Below are 22590 nucleotides of genomic sequence, written 5' to 3' on the forward strand. Positions count from 1 at the left end.
AAGATCAGGGAGATTAGGAGAGAGAAAGCAATGATGACTGCTAGATTTGATTAAGACGTTCTGAGTCCTCATCAAATAGAACAGAATTGAAACGGAGACTCTTATTTGCCAAAGAGATCCCTGAACATTAACTCCTAGGACAGAAGGCTTTCCTAGGCTCTTCGGCAATCAAGCCATCTCTAGTTTCTTGCTTCCTCAGAAGGGAACTATTTCTGCAACAATTCTTTTTGAAAAGACATCCTCAGAGCAATTAAGACATCGTTACGATTCTCATTCATAAATTTAAATCTCTGGATGTGGGTAGCTACCAAACATTCTCTGATAGGGCCCCTGGAAAGGAGCCGTTTTGACAGGTCTCCTTGAAATCACTCCCCACCACTCAGGCTTCCTCCTTCTCCTCCTCCTCATTTGTCTGCATTGCATTAGCCAGAAATGACACAGACAGCTCCTGCCGGGGCTAGCTGTCTCTTTGGTCAAGAAAGCACCACATAGTTCTGCCCCTCCAGTTCGGGCTACTTACTACACAGCCAAGTTTGTCCTAGTAATCTACATTTAAAAGGCAAGGTCTAGGAGGAAATTTAACGTGTCTGTAAACTCCACACAAGAACAGAAGTAGCCTTACCTTACCAGGAGAAGTCCTCGATCCACACAGAACGCCACTTATATTACCACCTCCCTTCAAATTGAGGCAAGTGGTCCAAGAGAAGGGTCCTAAGCTTTCCTCGGAGAGGCTTCTGACCAGACCAGCCACAACTCCACTACTGGGATCCTCCGAAGCCTGCTCTTCTGGCCCGTCATGAATTTCCTACGCAGACAGGTGTCATATTGGCATGAATTTCGTTGCCAAGTACATTTAAGAGGTGGGCGTGGCCGCCATCCTGTAGCCAGTTCCACTAGTCTTTAAACTCTCCTAACCCTCTTTGCTTGTAATATTTCGCACAGGCACCCGGTGACTTCATGAAGTACCCACGCACAGAGCTCAGCTCACTGAGGTGTGGGAACAGTATCGAGTTAAGTAGCGCAGTCATTGTCGTACACAATGCTCGTTGCTACTGGTAAATACCTATTTGCTGAATCAGGATTGGGCTGCGGGAAGCTGGACTGGGCAGTTTGACGGCTTTCTGTTTGTTTCCTTTTTACAAACCATCATCCTCTTCTAATTAACCAGTTAGCAAAAAGAGATTCTTCTTTTGATATTTATTCTTTAGCACGAAGGCTTTCATCATAAAGGATTACCCCGTTCCAATCTTTCTTTTTAATTACAGCAAACATTTACAAAACAAAAGACAGAGTCCTGCCCCCCCCCCTTAAATAATTGCAATTAAGTACTTGCCTATCTTGTTCATTTTGCTCTTAAGTTATCTGACGGCAAATCAAACATATGTGTCAGTTAGGATTCAAACATATTCGGTTACAATATTCATTACTTTTTAAGAGGAAAAAAAAGTGCTCCATAAACTTCTTGAAGATCAGTAACTTTCTCTCCTTCCTTCTTTTCTTCCCCCTCGCCCTTACAGCTTGCATAAAAGACAGTTGGCACAAGTAGTCAATAAATAAGTTAAAATTCCTGATGGGAGCGTTAAAAATGTTTTTTATCTACATATCTGTCTTATAGACATTTAGAAAAGTAGAATTTAGGATATATCACAACCATATGTGTTATCTGTTAATATATCATAAGAAATACAGTGTTTAGAAAATGAGGGGTTCAGTGAATGTGAGGCCCTGACACTGACATGTGATTTGAACTTGTGTTGTCAACAGACTCTGAACTGAGATTGCAACGTTCTCAAACCTCTTAATTCCTGGAAGCAAACTTGCAGTTTTAAAATTTATTTAACCTCAAATATCAAAGTGTCCACCGAAACGCTCTCAAAGTAGGAATTTCTTGTATAATGCCTGTGCTTCGAAGGTGCCTTCCATCCATCTCAAAGTGGACACACACACACAAACAAAGTGGACACACAAGCATGCTTAGTCAATAGCTGCGAACAGACTTTTATAGGTATATCTAAGTGGAAATTGTTTGAGGTTCAAATTAACTAACTTGCAACCTTCTCTTGCTTCCCCCTGTGTATTGGAATGAGGTAGGTGCACGTGGGAATCATTTCCTAAGTAAAGGAAATCTGGATAACTTTAAGGAAACACATAATTAGTTCTTAGATTACTCATTCTAGTTTTATTTAATATATATATATTAAATACACATGTATGCATATACATCATATACATATGGTGTGTGTGTGAGGGTGTGGTTGTGTGTGGGTGTGTGTATATACATACACATACATATAGTGTGTGGGGGGGTTGTGTGTTGGTGTGGGTGTTATATGTGTGCAGGTACCTATGGAGGCCAGAAGAAGGTATCAGATACTGAACTTGAGGATTAAGGAGTTGGAAGCCGTCTGATGTGGGTGCTGGGAACTGAACTCCAGTCCTATAGAAGAGCAACAGACAGCGGTAATCACTGGAGCATCTCTCCAGCCTGCACTCTCATTTTAAATAAAGTTCTTCTTTAGTTTTAACCATTACATCTCTGACTAATCTATTCTTTAGTATGAGTGGGCTTGATTTTTTTTTTCAGAAAAGCTTCATGGGACAAATTTAATCCCCATTCCACATGAAAGTTATTCAACTATTTGAAAATGGCTATCATTTTTCCCAAAGTCGTCTTTTCTCCAGATGGAATGTTCCTTTAATCATTATAATATGATATGGCTTTTACGGCCTATCATCATGTTGGATGGATTCCAGTTTGTCCGTGTCTCTCCTAAATGTGGCAGTCAGAACTGAATGTATTACTTGAAATGTGGTCTAATTATGCAAAATACAAGCGTCCTGCAGTTGCTCAGGACTCTGTTTCAAGTCATTTATAGAGGCAGGAAATGCATGCTGCAAAGGGGGTGGTATCCTGATCACATTCTCCATTCCTGAACTTTCACTAAATTGCCTGTCTTTTTTCAGACAGAACTTTGTTTAATCAAATCTTTCATGTCTTGTTCTTGTTTCAGTGGAAAAAGTGAGTTGCATGCCCATCCATACTAGAGTTTATCTTTGGTGCTGGTGTGTTGTTCTAATCATTTATGATAATTTTTTTGAAGCCTGACTTGGCTAACCATTGTATCTGTTACAGCAGTTTACTGTGCATCTTTAAAAGGCACCTGGGTGGCTCCCGTGTGTCAGACAGTGTGTTGTTCACTGATGATACCAAGAGCAAGAAGACAAGGGATTGTCCTGAAAGAGTTTCACACACAGCAAGGAACCTGCTGATGTGATTGGAATACCTTAGATGCTGTCTTCTTAATCAAAGACTCTAGCTCTGCTTCTAGGAATGTGTACACTGATCAAATGACTTCCCAGAGTCCAGTTCCACACTCTTCTGGAGAAGGGATGAGATGGATTACCTCAAGGTTGTTTTGTTCTTAATAGAGCAGTGCTAGTTTGTAATAGCCAGGGCTATGCTTGCAAAATGCTGTATGAATTACTTTATGAATTCTGTGTAAACTTTCTTAGAGAATGATGTGAAACTCAGACCCTACCTTACATTCTTACTAAATCCAGCTCGGCATTAACCGAATCTGCCTGACTATCCTGTTTGCCTTGATACCACAAACATAATGGGCAGAGCTGCTCATCAGAAATCCCTCTCTAGGGAAGGCAAGAGAACTTACTGATATTTATTCATTTCCACTTCTTGGGGTTCATTTACTGTAAGGGCATTTATTGGAAGAAAAAATTGAATTTGTTCCAAAAAAGCCTTACATATATATGTGTGTATGTGTGTGTGTGTGTATATATATATATATATATATATATATGTTTCAGAATGTTTCAGATTCAGAGCCTCAACTGTTTGATGCATGTCTAACATGCATGACACCCTGGGCTTGATCCCCAGTGGCTTCTGTAGTCCCAGATTCAGGAGGCAGAAGGAATTAGAAACTGAATATCACCTAAATGAGCTCGAGGTTAGCCTGGGCTACATAAAATCCTATTTGAAAATGAAATAAAATTAAATAAATGATTACAACTTACAAGTCTAGATTACATTTGAAAAAAAAAAAAAAAAGCGTATCGTGGCGCTATCTGTTCTCTTTGACAATGTGGAGACCCGGTACTGCTGTGCTAATTCACTGGGACTGGAAGACCATCCTCACTCAAGAACTGAGGCCAAATCCCCATCAGTTGCTTGCAGACAGGCAGTTATAGGAGGTGGTCTGGACTCATTAGCCAAGATGAATGAGGAGAAAGGCAAAGCAGAGGCATAAACGGTGCAAGGCCCGTTGTGCCTGAGAGTTCTTTTTGTTTTAATTATCTAAGTTTTCATTAGTAAATGCTTTGAAATATATGATCTCGTTGTTGAAGTAGCTGTTTCAAGTAAAAAAAAAATAGCAGTTTGTTTTCTACCGTAATGATGCTAAGAGCTAACCTTTTATACTTGTGTGCCAGGGACTGCAGTGCTAGAAAATTTCCTGATTCTTATTTATTACTAATTTCAACTCTAAACGAGGAAACAGGAGCAAAAAGAAATCAAACAACTTGTCCAGTTCACACTGTTATCAAACAAGGGAGCCAGGCTTGAAATCCAGGTAGCAGGTAGATTATACACCTTTATTCATTTATTTTGCAACCACTAGATACTTTTTGATGTACACCTTACATTTCTTAACTGATCTTCTATGATCTATACTCTTATGAGAGAGAGGCTCATCTTCCTAATTTATTTTAGAGAGTTAGAACTTTTTAATGACTTATCCAAATCGAGTATAAAATATGTAAGGTTTCTGTCAGGCTCCAGTTCAAGAGAATCAACTTGATTTCATCAGACTGCAGTGCCATCTCCTCTGCATCCCTGTATAGAGAGATGTTCATCTGTGCCCATAACAAACACTGCACTTATTTGTTTACACGTCTCCTTATCACTAAGCCCTAAAACACTACAAGCCCTAAAGGACATTTGTGGAATGAATCGATAACTGGGGCCAGTTCTTATCATTTCTTTATCATTTTTTGACATATAATTTTCCCTGCCAGGTACCAATTTGTCTCCTGCTGAGGTGAGGCAGAATACTGCCTTTTCGAGACTGAATTAATGTTCTCCCTGTTTACTGAACCTAAGAAGGTAAAGAAACGTAGATTCATAAACTCTCTGCTCAAGTAAGGATTTTCTCTCTCTCTCTCTCTCTCTCTCTCTCTCTCTCTCTCTCTCTCTCTCTGTGTGTGTGTGTGTGTGTGTGTGTGCATGTGTGCGTCTGTATGACAAGCTCTCATGAATGACTTGAACTCCCTATGCATACAAGGATGACCTTGAACTTCTAGTACTTCTAGTTCGCCTACCTCTATTTCCAGAATCCTAGGACTATAAATGTGTACCGGTTTGCCCATTGTTATAGCTGGGGTTTGAACCAAGGGCTCCCTCAAGCTATGCAAGCACTCAACCGAGAAGGGTCTCCACCTTACAAGGAACATTTCTGAAAGCAAGTGAGTTTAAAATTTTGAATCTACAATTCCTCTATTGATTGCCCTAACTTTTTCCTCATTGCCTGGGTTGGATGAAGCTTGATGCTATGAGATTCTTTCTCAAATCTCCCTCGTTACGTCCCTTCGGTTTAAACAGGGAAGAAAGCCATAGTGTTGCTGCTCCAACATAAACCTAAGTCAAAAGTCCGCCAAGTGCAGGCCAATGTATTAACAGGCTATTGCTATTCCATTCTTATTTCACTCATCAGGTAGTCATTAGATAAAGGATGTGGGGCAGGTGGCAAGCGAAAGAGAGACTCCAAGGAGGATGCAGAGGACCAGGCACATGGCATGCAGCAGTCTGGACTAAGGTTATTCAGGAGAGAAAAGTGGGAGGCATCCTGGGGATCATCACCAGTCATGCTGGGATGTGAGGGCAGAAGAGCTTTTGGACACTAGAGACATCCAGTGCAGCAATGAAATGTTGGGCAGGGGAAATGATGTGCTAGCCCTGTTTGGTCTGGTGTGAACATTTTGTGGTTAAAAAAAAAAAAAAAAAAAAAAAGCAACAGATTTTAGGCTTTTTACTTTCTCACGAAATGGCCTTATAAAGATCCTCTTACACCAGAGGTTTAAATATCGAAGCTCTAAAAAGTCCAAGTGAGTTCCGAATCGTAAACAGGAGACTGGGCCCTGGCATCAGGGTTCTGATGCCGGTAGGCATGGGGCATCTGGGCCTGAATCTGTCCAACACTGTTCCCATTTTCAGCTTTCATGTATCTAAGTCTTTATGAGGTAATTTTAAAAACGTTGCTATCTAATTTAACATTTTGTTAAGTATAGTAGTAAAAAAGTTACTTGTGACCACTCTACAGCCCTTGATTTAACTTTCTAGCCAATCAGAATGCTGGAGGATTCCTTTATAATTTCCTGAAAAGATGATTAGAAGTACCAAGTTGTTATTTTACATAAACACATAGAAAGTCACAGTGGTGAGGCAATTTATAAATCAATCCTATTATCATTAACACCATCAATTTTCATTCATCTGACAAGCTTTGTCTGCCTTGTCTTGCGTTGCCTTCGGTGTTTTTTTTTTTTTTTTTTGATCCTACAATGATCTGAAAACAAGCACAGCATACAATAACCTGTTCTTCAAGAAATTGCTCCAACGTCACTGGGTACAGACTGGTTGGCAATTGTGCGACTCCACAAAATTCAATCTATTTGAGAAATTAGATCTTTGCTTGGCAGTAAGATGAATATAAACGCTTTCAAAATACGTTATTTAATTTGGTTTTAAATATACTTATACATGTATGGCTGAGGGAGAGGGGCTTGACTATATGAAAGCTCCCGTCTAAGTAACCCTTGCTAACTGAAAGCCTTAAAAATAAAACAGAGTAGACATTATCCAAGCATGCTGGTATGTACAATCAAAATAGTCTTTATTTTTAAATTATTGTTTCTTTTCTCCAGCGTGAAGATTCTCATGCACTTACAGGAGTTCTGGCTAATGCCTTGTTAAGCCTTATTCAATCTCTGTGCTAAACAAACTCAACAGAACTGAGACCAGGGAACACTTGGGACACTAGGATGGGTGCTGGAACGAAGTATAAGGACCAGATAAGCACAAGGCAGCCTTGGAATGGAGATGGCCTGCTTTCCCCGAGAGCCAGGAAACAGGAATCATCTCATTTGTCTCCCATGAGGTTGGTGTGACCCTGCCAAATGGCGACCTCACAGATTCTGCACCTGGGCCTGTGTGGGTGGACAGGGCTGCAGGGTTTTCATGGAGAGTGCTTAGACTCGCCACAGCTTGTGAACTCTTTTCAGAGAGCAAACATTTCACAAGAATCTAGTAACTGTTGCCCCATTGATGATCGGAACTTTTTCAGGAGCAGCTTTCTAACAACCAGATCTGATCTAAGTGCTTCTGAGAGGACTTCTGTCATCTCATCAGCTGTCGCCAAGGCTTCTGTGGCAGGCGACCCAATGAGGTTTAGATTAAACAGAGAGAAACAGATTTCTCGAGGTAGCCTTCTGGATATTTCCGGTCTTGTTTGCTAGAAGCTTCGTGGACGATGTGAACGATAGCATCTACCCACTGTTCACCACCAAACACAAGGTTCTCTGGGTCGGAGTTGGAGAATTTCTAGACTATAAAGGAAGTTGTTTTAGCTCTGTATCCAGAGGCTCATGGCTTTGTTTGTTTGAGGTGGTGTTGTTTTCTTTAGTATTATCAATAAAAAAAAAAAAAAAGTCACAGAACTGGCAACCTAGTTTCTTCTTTCTAGATTTTTCTTTTCCCTGTACATTTTCCTTGCTCTTCTTTCTAGGCAAGCCTATTTTCTTCCTGCCAGATTCCTTAAGATTTACAGTAAAATGTGACTCACTTAGTTTTGCTGCCTTGTGTTTGGTGGTGAACAGTGGGTGGATGCTTTCATTCACATCGTCCACAAAGCTTCTAGCAAACGAGACCGGAAATATCCAGAAGGATGGAAGGGATGGCTTCCGTTACCCATAGTGTGGTCCAAAGTCAGAAAGAAAAAACAGAATTTGGTCCTGTTGTCAAATATGTCCCCTTTTCTTTATCTCCAGCCCTGTGACTAAGCTGGAAGAATGCTTGTTAAGGAGGAATGAAGGAAATGAAGAAGTTGAGGTTGCAGGCTACTGGGAAGAGATGGTGTCGGAAGGTTGGGTCTTATCATGTTTTAATGACTTCCAAGGGGATTACCCTCAAGAACATTTCATAATTTCAATCTGCTATGTGAGCGAATATCAGCTGTGAGATTAGATCACACAAAAATGCTTCAAACACACCAGTTTATTTCCTGCCCTGTTCTGAGCTCTTCCCCCCATCCCACCCCAAAGCCATCTCTAAAGTTCAATCTCTCCCTGCTCAGCCACCCCAGCTCCCATGACCTGCATGTGGGTGACTTGTGACAGTAGGACAAACAAGGTGGGATGGAGTGTGGACTTTGTCGCGCTGGCCAAATGTCACCACCCTTTGTTTTCTATCTTTTTCTTTCTATCTGGAGATGAGCTAGGAGAAGATGTTTTGAATATCTTCTCCGTTTACAAACAGACTAGTCAATTGGAGTTTCTTTCCGTAGATAAATGTCTCCACTGAAGCCACGGGAGCTCTGGAGAAGACAACAGCGTGTTATAGTATTTCTGAAATCTGGAAGTACTTTACATATAACTGGTGCTTAACAAATCTATGTCGAATAAGAAAACAGTCCTCAGAAAAATCATTTAGGAAAACATTCTTTTAGATGGTCACTTAACATGGCTAGAGGTCAGTAGCAGGGAAAAGCATTGTGAAATAAACCCCGAGGAGCCTGGGCAGGCAAAAGTGCAAACTATTTAAAGTTAACTCACTGCAAGAGGAAGGCGGAGGCTACAGTGTAACTGGGGCCAGAGCTCACTCAGACCACTGTGCCAAAAGTTACATTGGCAAGCATAAGCTGCGGTTTTTAGCAGGAGTTACAGACTTTCTTTTGGGAGTGGGGGATCCCAGGAATGTTTTTTCACCCTTCCCTGAGAAAAACAGACCTTCATATTGACTTGGAAGATTTACATCTCAGGAAAACCGACATCCCAGGTTAAGACACTTCAAGATGAAGCCTTTGAATAGTGACCTTCAAAGTGCAAAAGAGGCCCTTCAAGGAGAGGTTTCTGTTCAGGTTCAGAACAATAGACTCTATCCAGCATCCTTACAAATTCCATCCATTCCACAGGGCTGAATTGAAAAGAAAGAAACCTGCATGGGGTGCCGCCCCCCTCTCTATGAAAGTTACAGAATATTCAACACCCCACAGAGCAGAAGAATCACACAGCTGGTTTAGGGTCCTACCCTCAGCTCTCCTGCTAGAGAGGCACACAGTAGGTTCACAACACACCTTAAAGACAGCAAAAAGGGTGGGGCTTGTGCTTTGAAACTTCAACTACTTGCTGAATACATTCAAAGAGACATTGCTCTTAATAGCCATTCCCTGCTTCTTCAAAATGCTTTGTCCTCAGTCTCAACTGTGAGCCCTGGCGTTCCCTGAGACCCAGAGGAAAGGGCAGTGCTCCCAAGGGAAGCTGTCCTTCCTTCCAGGGTTTTTATTTAATTCACTTCTGTATTCACATCTGTGTGTGTGTGTACTTTTGTGTTTAGTGTGTGACACATTCGGGTCAAGGAGAGCACCAGGCATCGACTCACACTGAGCCAAGAGCTCTGTGTTTTCAGCAGCCTGGGAGCCAGCCAGCCTCAGCAATCCTCCTGCCTCTGCTTCCCTCACATCTCCATTATTGCACTCCCCCAAGTCTAAGTGCTCAGTTACAGGCACATGCTCTCTCTTACCCTTGTATGGGTGCTGCCTGTCTAAACTCAGCTCTGAGGGTTCTGGGGCTTTGCCTGGCTTTTGTTTGTTTGGCTTTTGAGAGAGTCTCACTATGTAGTCCTGGCTAACCCAGACCTCACTCTGTAGACCAGGCTGGCCTCGAACTCAGAGACTCACCTGCCTCTGCCTCCTGAGCGCTAGGATTAAAGACCGGCATACTAAGCATGAGCCAGGCTTCTTATGTGGGTTCTGGAGACAGCAACTTGGCTGCTTAAGCTCATCAGTCCTGCCTCTTCCCCACTGAGCCGTCCTTTGGCTCCTTCATGTCTTTTCTTTCCTGCTGGCAACAGCTTCCTCTAATAATTTCCTTATTGCAAAGGCAGAAAGAAATGTACACACACACACACACACACACACACACACACACACACACACACGTAATCTTACTGAGCCAACCAGAATCTGGACTGTTGCTTTTTAAAATGCCTTTGTAGCCAAACAGATGTATTTCTAAATTTTGCCTGCGTTCATTCACTGGCTTCGAAGCTATATTTAGGATCCATTGCTCATTCTCTTATCATTTTCGATTTCATTGCCTTTGTTTTACATTGGCGGAACCGGAGGTCAAATGTGATCCAGAGTGTTCTGTTAAAAAAACAAAACAAACAAAAAAAAAACAAACAAAAACCCCCACCACACTAAAATCAGATAGAAAGTGTAGGGTTGGCAGTATGGATCCTCTGTTTTCTAAAAGCAGGGATGTAAACAAGTTCTCCGCGGAGCCCCACCTGCCTGGCGCCCCACCTGCCTGGCTGCCGCTGTGGGGCTCTGCGTATCTGCAGGAAAACAATCCCTCCTTCTCAAGGCTGAACTAAAATTAGGCTCCACCTGCAAGATGTTAATGGGAGTACACAGCTGCATTCCGGAAACAAGTTACTCAGATTGCTTTTGGAACGCTCTGTGTCAACGCAAACTTGTTAGCTCCCCGCCTAATTCCCAAAGTGTAGTATTAATTTTAATGGTAATTATTAGCACAATAACCAACTGATAAGTAATCTTAAAATAGATCCAATATTATCAGATTTGAAATATACTGTGATTTTAAAAAAAAAATCCAGACATCCTGCCTAGTTTAACCCGTCACTTGCCAATGCTCTCTCCTCTCTCTCTCTCTCTCTCTCTCTCTCTCTCTCTCTCTCTCTCTCTCTCTCTCTCTCTCTCTCTCTCTCTGCATTTACACACTCATGCAGGGACAGGGGACCATGGGAAGTCACTGGAACCAGGCCCAGACAGTTCTGCCTTTCATGGGGCTCCTTGTAGGAGAAGAATGGGAAGCTTGTGTTTTCCTTGCCCTTGATCCTTTCTGTGGATTCTGGAGCTTTCGTTGGAACACAAGATTCAAATAGAAACCAAATCACACCAGGCTGGGGGCCAGCTTTTTCTGCAGATTTAAGATAGGGAGGCAGCCTGTGAATTCTTGCCAGAGAAGGCAAGTTCACTGTTTCTAGGGGGGATAGGCCACCATGGCTCCACTCCAGAGGAGGTCAAAATGTTCATCCTTGCCCCCTCCCTGCCCCTTCTAGACTGTACTTCAACACGTGTCCCCTAGTTGGGCTGTGGAGACAGCTCAGTGGGTAAGGTGCTGCCCAGTAGGAGGAGAGGAGCCCACATCAGAAAGCATGGAGTCAGGGGTAAGGGCACATAATCCCAGGTCCAGGAAGGTGGAGACAACTAGATTCAGTAGCTAGCCTAGCTTACTTGGCAAGTTCCAGGCTGGACCCTGTCTCAGTAAACAAAGTGGAAGGGCACCTAAGGAGTCATCCTGTGACATGTGAACCCCCACAACCACCACCATCACCATGAACCTCTCAAATACACACATGCACACACACAAAATAGACTTTAAATTTCAAAGAGCCTGTGATTGGAGGAAGGAGAATCTCCATTTCGTATAAATTCCAGCCTCAAAAAAAAAAAACCCACCCACAAAACCCTCTTTATCATTTTCTTTATTGCATCGTCTTTCCTCTTGAAGGGTGCTTCCGATTTGATGTTCCCAATGTCACCGGTGTCATTGTATAAACTCTTAGAATGTTTTTTTTTTTAAATACCTGTCTATTTCTAAAAGCTCCCAGAGACTCTTTAAAATCTGCTAGAAGTCAAATAGGCTCAATTAGGTCCCGAACGGCAAATTCAGTCTCTGTTAGAGATTAAACAATGGGGAAAAAAGCAAGGCTAACGAGAAGGCTGCTTTTCATTACTCTATCTGATTTCATTAGCCTAATTCACGCTTATTAATTATTGGTCTGATGAAATCATCAATGCAGGCATGCCAGGCTCATGACGGCTACATTTGGGAAACAGTCTTTCTCAGGCCCTTCCTACAAGCGCTGAGATAATATGCCGTTTTACTTCCCTTTCAGCGAGCTGTCCGACTCCATAATTCCGTCTGCACCACCTATGAAGCCAGCATCCCTGGCACAAACGGGGTTTACCACATAGCCCTCCTTTGCATTGTCAACAGAGAAATGGAAAAAGAGTTGTGAGTTTTCATTCCTAGAGAGTGAACTCCTGTGTGTTTCAACAATGTGGGTCATTATAGACTGGCTGCCCCCTGAGATTGGGCAATTCTCGCTCGCGTTCTAACAAAGGGCTGTGGGTCTGGCAGGGGTGGGAGTGGACTGGGCCACTCAGATAAGTTTCATTCACTGCCGGAGCCCAGGGGAACAGCACTTGGAGGCAGCACAGCGGCAGCTCCTGGTGTAACTTTACACTATTTTTTCCCCTTTAAGTCGCTACTGATCCCTTGGGTTTCCATGTGCGGGGGAGGGGCAGCGTTAGAGAAAGGCAGTGTGAAATTGAATGACAGCCTGCTTATAAATAAGGTCATATAGACTAGCTCGGAGGATGAAAAGGCGGATGAGCCTTCGAAGGCTCCCAGGAACCATATGACAAGGCTCCCAGTGTGATTTTTATTTTTTAATTTTACTGTTTGGTCTGTGTCTCCTGACAGCAAACAATTTACTCTCTGGGTTCAAATTTGGTTTTTAGCTTGATGTTTCTTGTTTACATAATTACTAGTGCACGTTGCTTGTTTAAACTTGATCTTCTCTTTCTGAAACAAGTCTTATTCTTCCTAAAAGTCCTGGGGGCAATCGGGAAAAGCAAGAAACCTTGGGTATCAGAGGTTGCACGCAGTATGTCCTGACAGTTTCTTAACAATGTGAGGGCAGTAATGGAGTGTAGTCTCTTTTAATTCTCAGGCAATTCTTTGAAGTCTTGTTTTGTTTCTCCAGGTCTTGGGGGCGAAAGCTAGGAGCGTTGCTATTGTAGGATCATGTTTGTTCTACGAAAACGCTCAGCCACTGTGTTATATTCTCATCCCTTCATATAGGTATATTTTAAAGAAGAAGACAGACTTACTCAGTTCCCTACAGAGAGAGCAGCAGGCAGTGCAGTCGCAGAAGAGCCATGAGTCTGTGTTATACTTTTGAGACAGGGCCACCCTAAGCATCCAGGCTGCTTCTGAACTTGAGTCTGTCTGAAAGCTAGGCAGGTTTTGAACTTGTGACCCTAAGAATCCAGGTTTCCGGATAACTGGAACTGCATTCCTGTCCAGCTCTGCTGTTCCCCATCAAAAATAAATACATAAATAAAAAATAAAAACAACAACAACAATGAGGAAACCGAGGCTGGGAAATGGCCAAGCTATTCTTGAAATTTGAGTCTTAAGGTTTTAAAAGATCCATGATCTCTTTATCTTCCCATCAACCGGGGAAGCTGGAGGAAGTCTTCTCTCCAACAAGGACAACACAGACCCAGGCAGCCACGCCACCCTCCTCATCCCTTGGGTTCTTCATTATTGCCCGTCCATCTTTCATCTCAATCCTTACGACTCTGGAAATTGGCCTGACCTCTTACCCTCTCCCTTTTATGAAAACACTAACTCTTCTCACACCTCCCTTCCCTGTACACGCCATCCTGTCCACCCACTGGCCCCTCCTTGGGTTTTTCCTCCTTTCCAAGCCCTCCTACCAACAGCCATTTGGAAGCAATTTCCAGGTCTACCTCCTTCCTTGTGCATCTGTCTGTGGTAATTTAGAGGTTAGGGACTGTGTGTTTCCTCCTTGTCATGTTTATGCCTCACACTCTGTGGTACCTAATAAATGCCGAATAATAGCAGCTTTATGACAGTGCAGAACCAGAAACACAGGGCCTTATATTTGGTATTTCATCACCAGCAAGGCTCATTTATTCACGGTCAGCCCCAGGCTAGGCACGCACTGGACTTCATTAGCAGAGCCAAGAACCTACCTTTGCATACTAGCTTTTCTCTCTTATTTTCTTGACAAAAGCAAAAAACAAGACCACTGACCTTCTTCTCATTGTATTCCCAGCATCCCAAAGATTGAGGTAAACAAGACACAGAGCCCTTTGAATGAGAAGTCAGAGTCGATGCCAAAGCTGTAGTTTATTCCTGTTTGTTTCTGTCCCAGGTTTTCCTTTTTGATAGCATGCCAAAAAACCAAAAACAAACCAAAACCAAAACAAAACAAAAAGACAAAACAAAAATATCCCCCAAAACAAAACAAAACAACAACAAAAAAACCCAAAGAATTGAATGACCTAAAATTTTTATTTTCTATAAATAACAAAATACCTTTACGTTTGTGCTATGTCTAAACTAGCAGAGGAAATTGATTATTAAGCTTGAATATTTGGGTCAAAAATGCATTTGCTTGTTAAATCAATATAATCGGCTCAGGAGCTTTAGAGCTGCCCAGGAAATACTACTTTTACTAAGGACCTGAGTTTTTCTCCCAGTACACAACCTCCTGTAACCCCAGCACCAGGCTCAACCAGGCTAGAAGCCTCTGGCTGTAACCCCAGCACCAGGCTCAACCATGCTAGTTGCCTCCAGATTCTTTAGTCATCTCCAGTCACATTTCAGTATTCCTTCCTTATATATACACATAATTAAAAATAAAAATCACCTTTAATATAAAGATTAGCAGTGGTTGTCCCTGCTTTTCAGATTTCCTTCAATATATTTCAATTGTTTCTTTCACCAACCTATGTAGAAAGAAACTGCACGCACACACACAGACACACACACACACACAGATACACGCACACACACATACGCTCTATCTCTCTCTCTCACTCTCACACACACACACACACCATGAAAATAAGAATCCACTTGTAAGCTGGGCTATATTAATCTAGGAGCTGATCCATTGAAACACTATTGATTTGTTGTTGTTGTTTGTAATTGTTAATTCAGTAAATACTTATCAAATACACCAACATTTTTGGTCTTATGCTAAACACTGAAGGATGCTTGTTCAGTGTAGACACTGAGATATAAACAAGTATTTGAAGAAATATGGTATGATATAATGTATATAATTATAAATCCTACAGGAAGACAAATTCCACTATGTACCTAAGAGGACTACATATAAGAAGCAACAGTTCAGCTGTGTCTTGGAGATGAACGCTTGTTCTCTGTCAGAAGGTGGGAAATGCATCCTACAGGGGCGAAGAAGACTGAGCTCCAAGGCAGATCTTCAGTAAGCAGGTCTTGAATAGTGAGTTCATTACTTAGAGTGTATGAGGAGGAGGGTGAGAGTCAACTTTGAATTCCCTGATGACCAAGTTCTTCATATATTCCTTTAGCAAGATTAAGTTATCTTGTATGGGCATTAGGAAAAAAAATTAAGCAGCAGGAGAGCATGACTATGTTTATTCCAAGGAAAGAGGTCAACATTTAAAAAATGTTAGGAATAGTCGAGGCTTTGGGTAAGAGAGAATTAAGCAGCCGTTATCCTAGTCAAGGATTGAGGCAATGCGGGGCTTAAATTAGGAGATACAAAGGAAGGCAAAAGAAAGACATGACTGAGGAGCATGGAGGGCTGACAGCCGTGGCGTGGCGGGGGTGGGGGTGGGGGAGGGCTCTGAGGGGAAACAGCTCAGGTGCTGTACTGGGAAATTCCTTTGCATTAATTAATTCAAATCTCACAATGGAATTGTGACACCAACCATACATAGTTTTACTCATATTGTTTCTCGAGGTTTAGGAAACTGCAGATGTTGCTGAATGTCACAAGAGCACGGGAGTGGGTTTGGACCCTGGAACCGTGGTCAGAGGAGCTGTGGTCAACACACAGTCCCAGAGTTTCCAGGTAGGAGTCAAGATCAAAGTAAATCCTAAATGTTACTATTATAACAAGCAAAATCGCTGGGCGGTGGTGGTGCACGCCTTTAATCCCAGCACTTGGGAGGCAGAGGCAGGCGGATTTCCGAGTTCAAGGCCAGCCTGGTCTACAGAGTGAGTTCCAGGACAGCCAGGGCTACACAGAGAATGTCTCGGAAAACAAAACAAAACAAAACAAAACAAAACAAAAAAAAAAAAAACAAAAAACCAACCAAAACAAAAAAAAAAAAAAAAAAAAAACAAGCGAAATCCCTTCATTCTGCATGAAATCCCTTTTCTGTCTAAAACTCTATTAGTGCTGGTGAAATGCCTGGCCAGTGAACAAATACAGAGAAAGGAAGACAAAATCTACAGGAAGCAGGAACTTCTGTTTCGCTTTTTTTTTTTTTTTTTTAAAGGAGTGAAATCTGCATTAAAAAGAAATCTTTGCTGTGGCAGAGTGTTCTAGGGATGAGCTTAATATGTGTGGAAAACAATGTTAGTTTTCAAATAGCAAATCATCTTTGTTTCAACCCATTGGCAATTTGACTTTCAGTTTTTCAATATGACTGATTGATTGGAAATACTTAGCTATATTATCAAATAAAAATAGGTCTAAGATTAGCTGAGCAAAAGTTTCCCCCTGACTGGTGCACAAGGCTCCTATTTCACAAGCAGACATTAAATAGGGGCCGATTTTTCCTTGCTGATTCTGCTTGCCCGTCAGTTCTTTCTGTCATTTCACTTCAGGGTCTCTTGCATTTGTGGAGACTTGGGAAGGTATTGGTTTGCATGAGCGTACAGCCCTGGCCTGAGATTCACGAAAGAATACAGGATTAAAAAAAAAAAAAGAAGAAGAAGAAGAAAGAGAAAAGAAAGGACATAGCCCCCGGCACTCTCTTCTTTCTTCTCTTTTTATTTTACTTTTTCCTATGAAACATCCCCCTGCAAGGATCTTCTATATACAGTGGAGGAAGCTTTTGATATGTAGATCAAGCAAAATGGTAAATACATGGCCCTGTCTTTCAAGGCTTCCTAGTTCTACAATGTGCCTGTGGTGGTAGTCTCTGATTTTCCAGGAGGGTTTGTACTATTAACTCGCTATCTTCCGTGCTTCTTAGCACAGAAACCTACATGCAGCATTTAATCCACCAAGCTGCAGCTCAGTTTTCCTCTCCTTCCTTCTGGAAGATTGGGTGACTACGTCTTTGCTTTGATTTTCTCCCTGACTTTGAGGGTTCTCAATTTCCTAATTGCTACAGTCTGTTTTTTTGTTTTTGTTTTTTTTTTTTTTTTTGCCTAGGAATAAACAAAAACAGAAACAACTGAGGGCACAGAGAACTCTCACACTCTCGAGTTTCCATTACAGGAGAAGTAGGAGAAGTCTGGTCCTCTGGATCCGGATCTTTCCACCCCACCGTGGAACCTCAGTTTCAGGATGGGCTGTACCTCGAGCGCTCAATCTGGCTCTGCTGTAGCTGGAGCCATAACTCCCGTGGCTTCAGATTAAAGAGCAGAGTACCTCAGGATCATTCTCAAGATCATTTGCCCTCTGAGTCCCACCACTGCTCTCTAGACCTACATTTTTCAGTGCCCAAATTTAGGTGAGTATGGGCTGTGTAGCTGTGAGCAACCCAGTTAGTGCCAGTTAGAGTCGCTTGGGCATTGAGGGCGGACAATTACCACATTACCCATTTCTCTTGTTCTAATACTGCAAGGAGTGTGTTTCCTCTGGTGCTTTGGGGCCTATTGATACTATTCTAAACAGAGAAATGGGGAAATGCCCATTAAGGAAAAAGAAAGGCAGAGAAGAAAACGGAGATCTGATGTCATTTTATTTCATATGTTAAAACTCGAAAAGGAAAACGGCATTGTTTAATGTTGCCTCTGCTTCTCTTTTGGTCTTCTATTGCTTACCACAATAGAGAGAAAGATGTGGAAGTAATCGCTAAATATGTTTTAACTTTATTTTACCTTGAATAAGATAGTACTTAAAGAAATAAGAATTTAATTTTGAATAAGAACAGAAGTATATTAACACACTAACAATGTGAATCCTACGAACTGGACTTTAACATACAATTTTATCTTGTCTTTCACAGTGAGAAAGCTAAGTCCTACATGAAATCTTGCAAACCAAGAGGAAAAATTATATATATATATATATATATATATATATATATATATATATATATTCTGTATGGAAGAGAGATTCTCATGCAAATTTATTAGGTGAATTTATTTTGTTAAGAGTCTGTGTACAATTAAGATGTGAAGCACAGTTAGAATTCTGTTAATCTTATAAAAATCAGTTGCACAACTCACTAAAAGAAATGCAGTGGTCCACCCCATAGAACATTCTGCCTTCACCATGGATCCCTTAAAAGGTTACACGAAGAGCATGGTGCATAAGCCTTTAAACCCAGCACTCAAGAGGCACAGACAGGCACATCTCTGGGAGTCTGCTCTACAAAGACAGCCTGGGCTACACTGTGGAACCCTGTCTGGAAGCTTACAGGGAAACCCTAGGAGTACCACGCCCCATCCTTACATACACTTAGACTCTTCAGAGAAATAAATTCAAGACAGGATGTTCTGTTTAGATTTTTTTAATTGTTTTTAATTGATTGGTAGGTGTTTCTGTGTGTGTGTGTGTGTGTGTGTGTGTGTGTGAGAGAGAGAGAGAGAGAGAGAGAGAGAGAGAAACACATGTATGCATGTGGTTGTACATGCCAAGGCATGACATTGAATATCAGAGGACAACTTTATCAAATCAGTTTTCTCCTTCCATCTTTATGTAAATGATATGGAAGGTGATAAATAATATGATATGGGTATCAAACTCAGTGTCCAGGTTCTCAACTGCCTTTACACTGACTTGATATGTGATTTCCATTCTTCATTGATTACATCTCAAAGGTCACCTGTTGACCCTTTGATTACACACCCATGAGTTCTACTGTTCATAGGAGACTGAGCGAGCATTCTGACTCGAGGGATAATTATAAGCCTCCTGGAAGAGAAAGAATTTCACGGAGCCTGGAAATGTAAAACTGAGTTTGAAATGTAGGTGAGATTGAAGACAAATATTAGTCACAGTGGGATCGCATGGAAGCTGTGGGCAGTGCTGCATGTCTGGGCAGGACAACACACTGTGGAAACTGAGGTCGGCAGGGGCAATTGTGAGTTCAAGGACAACCTGGGTGGTATAGCAAGCTTGAGCCAGCTTGGGCCACAGAGGGGAGACACTGCCCCAAAATAACAGAAGAATAAAAGAAGTTCATGTCGCAGAATTATTCCTTTATTCTGGCTAAGAATGCTTTTGCTTTCACAGACAGAACAAAGTGGACAAATCTCATTAAAAAGTAAGTGTATACTTGCTGGAGTATAGTCACACTTCCAGGGGCCAGTCCCTTTTATAGAAAATTCAGTCCTTTCCCACCTGCATCCCCATAGAAGTCACCAATTGTGGAAAGCTCCACTTTGGCATCCTCATCCTGAGTTTTAAGGGTTTTCTTCAATAGCTTTCTGTCTAGGCTGTTGTTTTTACGGGGTTGAGGGTTGGGGTGGTAGGGGTGGTCACAGAAACCTTCTATGTCTCTCTTTCTCATCTCTAAGTCTGCAGTCATCAATACCATGGCAAAAGCAGCCTTCTTGCCCTCTACAAGACTTATGCATGGCTTCTGGTGCCAGCATGGACCATGGACCTCCACAAAGTCTCTAGTGTCAGCATGTGCCATGGACTTCAGCATAAAGGAGAAAAAAGTAGATATGTGCAGCCGAGGAGATTTTAAATGGTGAATAGTCTTTGCTTCAATGCCAGAAATGAGATATTTTTTCCTTCTCATTGTGTGAGGTAAATAAGGTTGAGAGCTGGAAAACTGTAAAAGTCAATTTATTCAATGAAGCAAATGAATGTGTTCTAAGGGTCTCAGTCCAGTGTGCTCTTTCCCTGAAGCTGGATGAAGCCAGTTTAGTCTTCACTACTATACTGCATCTATGGGTGGCCCAGCAGTGCGGTACGAGCAATAAACCCTGTAATCGGCTCTCGCATGTGTTTAGACATTCCCAGTTCTCTTTGATCGTGACTAACAAGAAAATGGCCATTCCACTTACGATCTGTAAATTCTCCAGGGGAAACTTCATCCAACACACAGGAGGGTATTTCACATTTTATTCTTAAAATATAGAATGATAGCATCGGCAAATACATTTATCCTTAAAACATTAGTCAGTTTTCCATGATGTAATCTTGGTTCAATGTCCACTGGTTTTTAATTGCCATTTCCCACAAGCCTGAGCTGCTTTTTTAAAAAAACGCATATATTTTAGATTACATCTCATCTAGGTTCGATGAAAAATGGTAACATTCCCCCCCCCCCCCCCCCCCCCCCCCGCCCCAAGCAGCTCCCCCGAAAGCAGTTTCAAAACTGCTTTGGGCTGTGTTGCCTGAGGCATCATTGTCCTTTATGTGGCTGAATTTTGCTGGGCTACAAGGAAAAATACTCATTATGGCTAAGAAGATACTGAGTAAAATTTCTCGAAGCCAAGTGTTTTCGAGCTAGTAAAGATGTCCTTAAATATGTATCAGTTCCTATCAGAGGACACAGCCTGAGTTTGAAGGATACAGGCTGGAACCGCCATCCAAGAGAGCGACCTGCGAGAGCTTGTTGAAAGCAGAGCATGATTTAGAGAGGGAAATTTCAGAGATGACAGCTGTTTAAATCTAATCAAAAACTCTTTTCTACACCAGGAGACAGTTAGTCTTCCATTCACTCTAATATGTATCTTAGGAATCTGTAGGGTTTTAGAAGGCTGCAGGAAGCTTCGGAAGCAACACTTGAGAGCCCAGTTAAAGATAAGAGCTGCTGCTGGCCCTGCCAGCAGATAAAAATGGAGGCAGAGTGGGTATGAAAGGTTGGGCATAATCTGACACAAGATTCTAAAGAATACACCTAAAAACATAGTCTTGAAACTCAGGCTGCCTTGAAATTCAAATTATTTTATTTTAATTTTCATTATTATGTTTTTGAGACAGGTCTTAATGATTTAGCCCTGGCTGGCCTAGAACTGGCTATATATACACCAGCCCGGCCTCAAATTCACAAGAGATCTTCCTGTCTCTGCCTCCCAGGTACCAGGGATTAAAGGGACACAACATCAAGCCTGGCTTGTCATTTTGTTTTAAATACACATTATTTAAATCATACATACACACACACACACACACACACACACACACACACACACACTGGTAATTATTAGTACACTTATAGGTCTTGCCACTCAAAGTATTGTCTGCACACCCTTAAAGAGCTAGTTAGCACTTCAGGTCACAGGGCATCGTGGTGCACACTTTAATCCTTGCACTCTGGAGGCAGAGGTAGGTGGATAGCTGTGTGTTAGAGGCCAACCTGGTCTACATACTGAGTTATAGGACAGCCAGAGCTACATAATAAGATCCTGTCTTGAAAAAAAAAACTTGCAAAAAAAAACTCAGAAGCTCAGGCCCCACCCATTTGTGTTCTAACTGATCCCTATACGACTGTAGTACACATTAAGTTTTAAGACACATGGATTTAAAAAGACACATAGCTCTCTCCTTAACTTGGGCACCTTCCATTTAAAACCATTCCAAGTTGCACTAGTCTCTGAGGCAGCACTGCTTAATGAGGGACTGAAGGCAAGTACCGTTCCTGTTGAAAAGTCCCAGAGGCCATTTCCCAGCATAGCCGGGGCTCCTTTCCAGAGCTGGCCCTGATGATGTGACTGTTTGGATGGAGAAGGTGACATACAAAAGGGAACACAAGGTTGCAGGTTTGTGCTGGCCCTAATCTGCAGCCTCTACTGGGACTCTTGCCAGGACCTTGTAATGCTATGAAGTGTGTCGGATTAAAACCAACCTGTAGCTACAATGCTTATGTTTTCCTGAAATAATTTTGTTACTGTGTATGGCTTCCATCTCTCTTCCCATTGCCCCTGGATGGTAAGATGAAGATGCTGGTTCTCTTTGTCACCCAGTTCTCAGTCCCCACTCACACAGGAGAGTTCTCTCTGTCCCCTGTCACTCAGGAGAGTTCTGATCCTTCAATCACATTCCCCAGGGCAGTTCTGGGCTCTGTGCCAGAGTCTCAGGGACACAGGGCAGTTCTCTGCCCTACACACACAGGCAGAGTTTCTGCCATGACGGAGGTGTGTTCTCTAATCAGGCTGTGAACAGAGACCAGTCTAGAATTGGAACTTTTCCTCAAGGTAAATCAGCACCAATGACCCCAGGCACAGAAGAGCACACCTCTAATTAAATAGAAAATACACAGGGAACTTTGAACACAGTTCCTCTGTGCTCTGGAAAAAGAGGAAGGTGAAAAAGAACTGAGTTCAGATCAATCGCTGAAACATTTGGAAGTCCTTTAAAGGCGAAGATAGACAGCCATCTATTTATTAAAAGATCTTTTAAACCATCCGTTTCCTCTAGTTTGAAGACTGCAGGAATAAACACAATCTGTGAATACCACACATTCTTATAGGCTGTTTCCTGGACCCAAGTTAATTCTCTTCTTATCTCTAGTGAACTGGGAAGTCTCCCTACCCCGGCACAAG

The 22590-nt window shown here is 42.1% G+C and overlaps 1 protein-coding gene across 2 annotated transcripts in view; it reads right to left on the minus strand.

Annotated features, from left to right (window-relative positions):
• The window catches only part of Adgrl2 (adhesion G protein-coupled receptor L2), a 619706-nt gene that overhangs the window by 256974 nt on the left and 340142 nt on the right, over positions 1-22590 (minus strand). Inside the window, exon 1 of one of the 2 annotated variants that reach the window (XM_076933364.1) lies at positions 623-710. The exons of the other annotated variant lie outside the window; for it this stretch is intronic. The gene's annotated coding sequence lies outside the window, so the exon portion shown is untranslated. Of the gene's footprint in view, positions 1-622; positions 711-22590 lie in introns of those variants that run through there. 2 annotated transcript variants of the gene reach the window in all.

This window comes from Arvicanthis niloticus, chromosome 4, assembly GCF_011762505.2.
Source record: "Arvicanthis niloticus isolate mArvNil1 chromosome 4, mArvNil1.pat.X, whole genome shotgun sequence".
NCBI classification, from domain to species: domain Eukaryota; kingdom Metazoa; phylum Chordata; class Mammalia; order Rodentia; family Muridae; genus Arvicanthis; species Arvicanthis niloticus.